This window comes from Malus sylvestris, chromosome 9, assembly GCF_916048215.2.
Source record: "Malus sylvestris chromosome 9, drMalSylv7.2, whole genome shotgun sequence".
In the NCBI taxonomy this organism is placed as follows: domain Eukaryota; kingdom Viridiplantae; phylum Streptophyta; class Magnoliopsida; order Rosales; family Rosaceae; genus Malus; species Malus sylvestris.
In genome coordinates, this window is record NC_062268.1 from 8,265,831 (window position 1) to 8,271,958 (window position 6,128).

Below are 6,128 nucleotides of genomic sequence, written 5' to 3' on the forward strand. Positions count from 1 at the left end.
ATTGCTGAAATATTTTCAAAAACAGCATTGTAAAAAAAGTTGAGGTTAAAATTGCGTTTGGTAAATGAAATTATTATTATTTTTTAAAATTATTGGTCCAAAACAGCATAAACCCTTGCTTTTAAAAACAACATTTTTTTTTCACACTACGACGGAACATGATCCCCTTCTGAGCTTAGGAGGCTGAGCCTCCTGAGCAAATCACACGGGCCGTTGAAATTTGATTCAACGGCTGCAATTATTATAACTTTTAGAGGGGCTCCATGTTTGTAGCCGTTAAATCAAATTTCAATGACTCGAATCTTTTGCTCAGGAGGTTCAGCCTGCTAAGCTCAAGAAGGGATCCGGTTCCCACCACGACAACCCAAAACAAGCTCGTAGCCTTCCGGTACCCTTCGCTGGCGGCTCATCAATTATCTGTTTCAATGATCTGTTTTGATGTGCTAAGTCTAATTTGATGCTTTTCTTAAGTTTTAAAGTACATTGGGTACTCGTCTTTGACCCTTCCGGTTCTGGATGAAAGATAACAAAAAATAACTTTAGGGAGGTGGTGGAGTTGGGAGGAGATTAAATTTTATTTTTTTAATTTGATGAATAAGTTTATAATAATTTGGTTAATGGAAATAAACTTGAGAAGTAAAATGGCCACATTAAAAATAGATGAATTAATTAGCCAAATATAACACGTGAATCATTTTGACATTTAAGCTTAGATTATTTGTGGGTAGGTTTGCATAAAGGGACATAACAACAATAATTGCCTTAGAAGACTACTATATAATCTTTACCCAGAGGAACAAAAAAATACAAATAGACCATTCCAAGACCGAATGCATTGAACACATGTTCATATCATTCCCAGCTGAACAAAAAATGTTTAAAACATATTCTAATACCACCAAGTATAAGCAAATTAGTAGTAGCTTTGTAAGACCAAATCGAAGAAAATTCAACAAAATCTAGCAAAATAAAGAGTAACGTTAGGGAAGCTAAATTTTTTAAACCAAGTGATATGTCACCAATAAGAAACAAACACGTTAATCGACACTTAATTAATAATCTAATCATCTACAACCACATCATTTAGTTTGCAAAATTTAATTTAAAGATTTTGATCTCTCTAGCATTAGCCTTCAGTAAAATAATGTAAAATTCTTTGTGAAACCATTCCACTTGCTCAAGTAGGTTTTACTATTAATACACCGTCTTACCACCAATATTTTTAACATCATACACTTGTATAAATTAGAACGGCGATTGGTCCTGCCTATCTTCAACATTTTGAACCAAATTTACAGAAAAAGACTCTGGTTCTAGTTCTCCACTTCTTGCGAATCCAAATACGAACCCTGTTTCATTTTCATCTTTGTAGGTCAGTTTGCGAGAATCTCAATTCTGAAGAAATAAGAACTAATCAAACTTTAGAGTGTGGAAGTCCGACCGGTTATTCGCATCATCTTCTTCCCACAGATCAAATTACCCTAGAATAGAGTTTGATTCTCATTCTCTCTTCTTCCGGTCCCAATACCCTAGCTAGAAAACCTTCACTGCATATTCTCCACTCATTTTACTCTATTTTTTTGTGTGCATTATCTAAATTCAGTAAGATTAATTAACTAATGGATTTGATGAGTTGCTGGAATAGAAGCACATGGGACTACTCAACAGTGATTGGAGCAAAGGCTGCAAGTTCAAACAAGTTGCCTTCTTCTAGCTACAAAGGAGTAGTGCCCCAGTCAAATGGCAGATGGGGAGCTCAAATATACGAGAAGAGTCATGGTTACTATTGATGCACAAAACTGGAGGTCTTGGAACAACGTAAATCCGACCATGAATCTGCAAGTAATGTAAATGACACAAAATGTATTGTGGTTCACCCCAAGGTTTGGGCTACGTTCCCACTGATTGTATTATATTTCTCTAAGAAGTGAGGGAGAGAGAGAGCTCTGAGAGTGTGAGAGCTTTGCTCTAGATAGGAGAGACTTAGGGTTTGTGAGGGTGAGGAGACCCTTTTATAGAATAAACGCTCCTCCCCTAATTACATATTTGCCCTTTCCTGTATTACATAATTACATTTAAGTCCCTCGAGTATTTATACGAGGCCCTAAATATGGTATAAACAGTCATAACAAAACAGCATGCCGAGAAGCATTTTCAGGTTCCACTGAGTGTAGGGTTTGGTAGAGGGGTGTTGTTGAAATTTGAGGATGAGGTCAGTAAAGTGTGGAGGTTTGGGTATTGTTATTGGAGTAGTAGTCAGAGTTATGTGTTGAGCAAAGGGTGGATTCGCTTTGTGAAGGAGAAGAAGCTTAAAGCTGGTGATGTTGTGAGGCTTGAGAGATCAGTAGAGGAGGATAAGAAGCTGTTCATTGACTGTAGACCAAGAAACATCGATGTGTCGGGGATCAGGGAGATGCATTGTTGGGTTGGTGAGCCTTTAGGGACGGTTCAAGATGATGGAATGGTGAGATTGTCCAACCCAACCATGCATCTCCCTGATCCCCGACACATCGACGTTTCTTGGTCTACAGTCAATGAACAGCTTCTTATCCTCCCTTACTGATCTCTCAAGCCTCACAACATCACCAGCTTTCAACTTCTTCTCCTTCACAAAGCGAATCCACCCTTTGCTCAACACATAACTCTGACTACTACTCCAATAACAATACCCAAACCTCCACACCTTACCGACCTCATCCTCAAATTTCAACAACACCCCTCTACCAAACCCTACACTCAGTTGAACCTGAAAATGCTTCTCGGCATGCTGTTTTGTTATAACCATGCAGTTCAATCTCCCTACATCGCTTGGTGTTGCCACTTTCTCGAAAAGAAACTCCCTCTCGCTACTGCATGTGTCCATTAAATCAAGGTGACACTTAATACGCTTTCCGCCGGCATCAAGGCCTAGGGCACCACCATTGTACAACTTATGCTTGTACATCTCCAGCTCGTTGGCATAAGAATGTTTTCGAAGCATGTCAACGATCTCAGCCTTGGAATGGGACTCCAAGAAAAGAGCCTCAGTGACATCACGTTCGTAGGGTGTCATTTGGTTCCGACTGAAATTTGTGATGGCATCAAGACCCCGGAACTTTAACGAAGCGATGTTGTAGGTTTTAGCAGCTTCTTCTTCATCATCGAAGGTTCCCAACCACACACGATGACTCTCCTCGTATATTTGAGCTCCCTATCTGCCATTTGACTGGGGCACTACTCCTTTGTAGCTAGAAGAAGGCAACTTGTTTGAACTTGCAGCCTTTGCTCCAATCACTGTTGAGTAGTCCCTTGTGCTTCTATTCCAGCAACTCATCAAATCCATTAGTTAATTAATCTTACTGAATTTAGATAATGCACATAAAAAAAATAGAGTAAAATGAGTGGAGAATATGCAGTGAAGGTTTTCTAGCTAGGGTATTGAGATCGGAAGAAGAGAGAATGAGAATCATGTTAGGGCTTAAAAAGACTTCACTACTTTGGAGATGTTTATCTCACAAAGAAGAATGTAATGCAGCGGAATTGATAGGTAAGAGAAAGACAAAAATACTCAAAGTATTACACAAGATTTTTATTCACTCACAAACTTAGTACAAGAGGAAACCCTCAAACACTCTTAGAAGCTTTGTTGCTTCTTCTCACTTCTCACTACTTGCTCTCTTGGTTGTTTCATCACAACACACACACATACCTATATTTATAGGCATACTTTGCCGACTTACTACTGCCCACCACCTTTGGGCTTTGCATTTCAACCACACAAGTTTACAATCAGCTAACTTTTCTAGCATGCACACCGACATTGGCTTGCATAATGTCCTCACAATTTTTCTATAACTTTCCACTGTATAATCATGCACACACTCCCACCGACTTACAAAGCTGGAATTTTCCAGCTACTATTACTGACATAGATTGCTAGAATTTTCTAGCATTTGCACATTGGCTTTGGGTTGGATAACTTATCTTGGGCAGAAGATAAGATTACTTTTTAATAATCAAACTCTATTTCTAGGGTAATTTGATCTGTGGGAAGAAGATGATGCGAATAATCGGTCGGATTTCCACACTCTAAAGTTTGATTAGTTCTTATTTCTTCAGAATTGAGATTCTCGCAAACTGACCTACAAAGATGAAAATGAAACAGGGTTTGTATTTGGATTCGCAAGAAGTGGAGAACTAGAACCAGAGTCTTTTTCTGTAAATTTGGTTCAAAATGTTGAAGATAGGCAGGACCAATCGCCGTTCTAATTTATAGAAGTGTATGATGTTAAAAATATTGGTTGTAAGACGGTGTATTATTATTAATAGTAAAACCTACTAGCAAGTGGGATGGTTTCACAAAGAATTTTACATTATTTTACTGAAGGATAATGCTAGGGAGATCAAAATTTTTAAATTAAATTTTGCAAACTAAATGATGTGGTTGTAGATATTATTAATTAAGTGTCGATTAACGTGCTTATTTTATTGGTGACATATCATTTGGTTTAAAAAATTTGATCTCCCTAAGGTTACTCTTTATTGAAACTTTCCTGTTATATATGGCATACCTAATACGATCTAAAACGAAATAAAAAGAAAAGACTGCTTCTAGAAATTAGAATTCCTTCTTCTCACCTCCTTAGAATAATCGTGTGTAATTATGTGAAAAAAGAATTATACATAACAATGCATTATTAAATAAGACGGGCTAGGCACCTTATTCAAAAGGTAGGGAAATTTTTTATTGTGACGGGAACACGGATGGTACACCACCTCTTTTTATGTAAATGGTAGAAAATTTTATTTTTTAAGTTATTAACTTTTTAACACACAAATCTCACAATTTGTATAATAACACATCGTGTGCCAGTCACACTAAAAAATCTCTCCAAAAGGTAGAGATTCATCTTTCAAATGGCCAGTGGAAGAATGCCCTATGGCTTATTCACAAGGTAGAGATTCATCTTTCAAATGGCTAGTGGAAGAATGCCCTGTGGGACTTGAGGAATAGATTAGGGCGTAAAAATTATAAATTCTGTTGTAAAATTGGTGGATGAATGAATGTCCACAGTAAGGTAGACTTGGGAATAGTATGATAATAATAGTTGTGTAATGCTTTCAAAAAATGTAATTATTATGTTTGTTTGGTTTGTCACGGAGAGTACTTTGTGTGATCACAATACACACTATGAAAGAAAATAACTGAAAGCAACACTATCAGTATTTCTCCCTCACTCTTTTATTTACAATCCTTTTGTGTTATAGTTACGAAACTAAACAGTGTGATATTTTACACCCGCTTCGCTCATGTCCTTAACAAAGGTTATTTCTCTAACTTTTGCCTATTTATAACACGTTATCAACACGACTCTTTAACCCTAACCAGTTCTTATTTCCCTTTACTGAGAAATGCTTCCTCCAAGGATTTTCATGTTTTTCTTCCTCTTGGGTGGTGCGGTATAATCGCCCACCCTATTTTCCTGATGCTTGAATGCCCACAGTAAGGTGGACTTGGGAATAGGATGATAATAATAGTTGTGTAATGCTTTAAAAAGTATAATCATTATGTTTGTTTGGTTTGTAACTAATGTTGCTTCATAATATCATAATACACACTGCGAAAGAAAAGAATTAAAAGTAATAATATTAGTATTCTTCCCTCACTCTTTTATTCGTAATCCTTTTGTGTTATAATTACGAAATTAAAATTTTTCAGACATCCTCAGCCGTTGAACGATCGTCCACCGCTCAAACGATCCAAGAGTCGTAGGGCTGTTAGGGACGCTCTGATCACTTGGTGATGGTTCATCCACCAGGCTGAAGTTCTCCACAGAAATCAAGGATACAAATGATAGAAAACAATGGCGGAAAGGACTATATAAAGGCTGTTGTGGTTTTGCGCAGCGTCGATGTGGGACTGCGTTGTTGAAAAAGCAACCCTGAACTTTTTTGCTTTGCTCACAAAATCAGAGTTTAAACAAAATTGAAAGAGGCCTAAACGTTATGGGTCAAACTTGGTGGGTTGTGCAGGATTCCGATTATAACATGTGTATGGTTAAAGCACGTCAATCACCATGAGTGAACATGAAAGTGCACTTAGTTAGTATTGTCCGTCATTGTTACCTTTCGAGATATATATTTACTTG

The 6,128-nt window shown here is 37.3% G+C and overlaps 1 pseudogene; it reads right to left on the reverse strand.

The window, feature by feature from the left end:
• Nucleotides 1-1,558: 1,558 nt before the first annotated feature.
• LOC126583365 (AP2/ERF and B3 domain-containing transcription repressor RAV2-like) lies at nt 1,559-3,706 on the reverse strand (annotated as a pseudogene).
• Nucleotides 3,707-6,128: the final 2,422 nt, after the last annotated feature.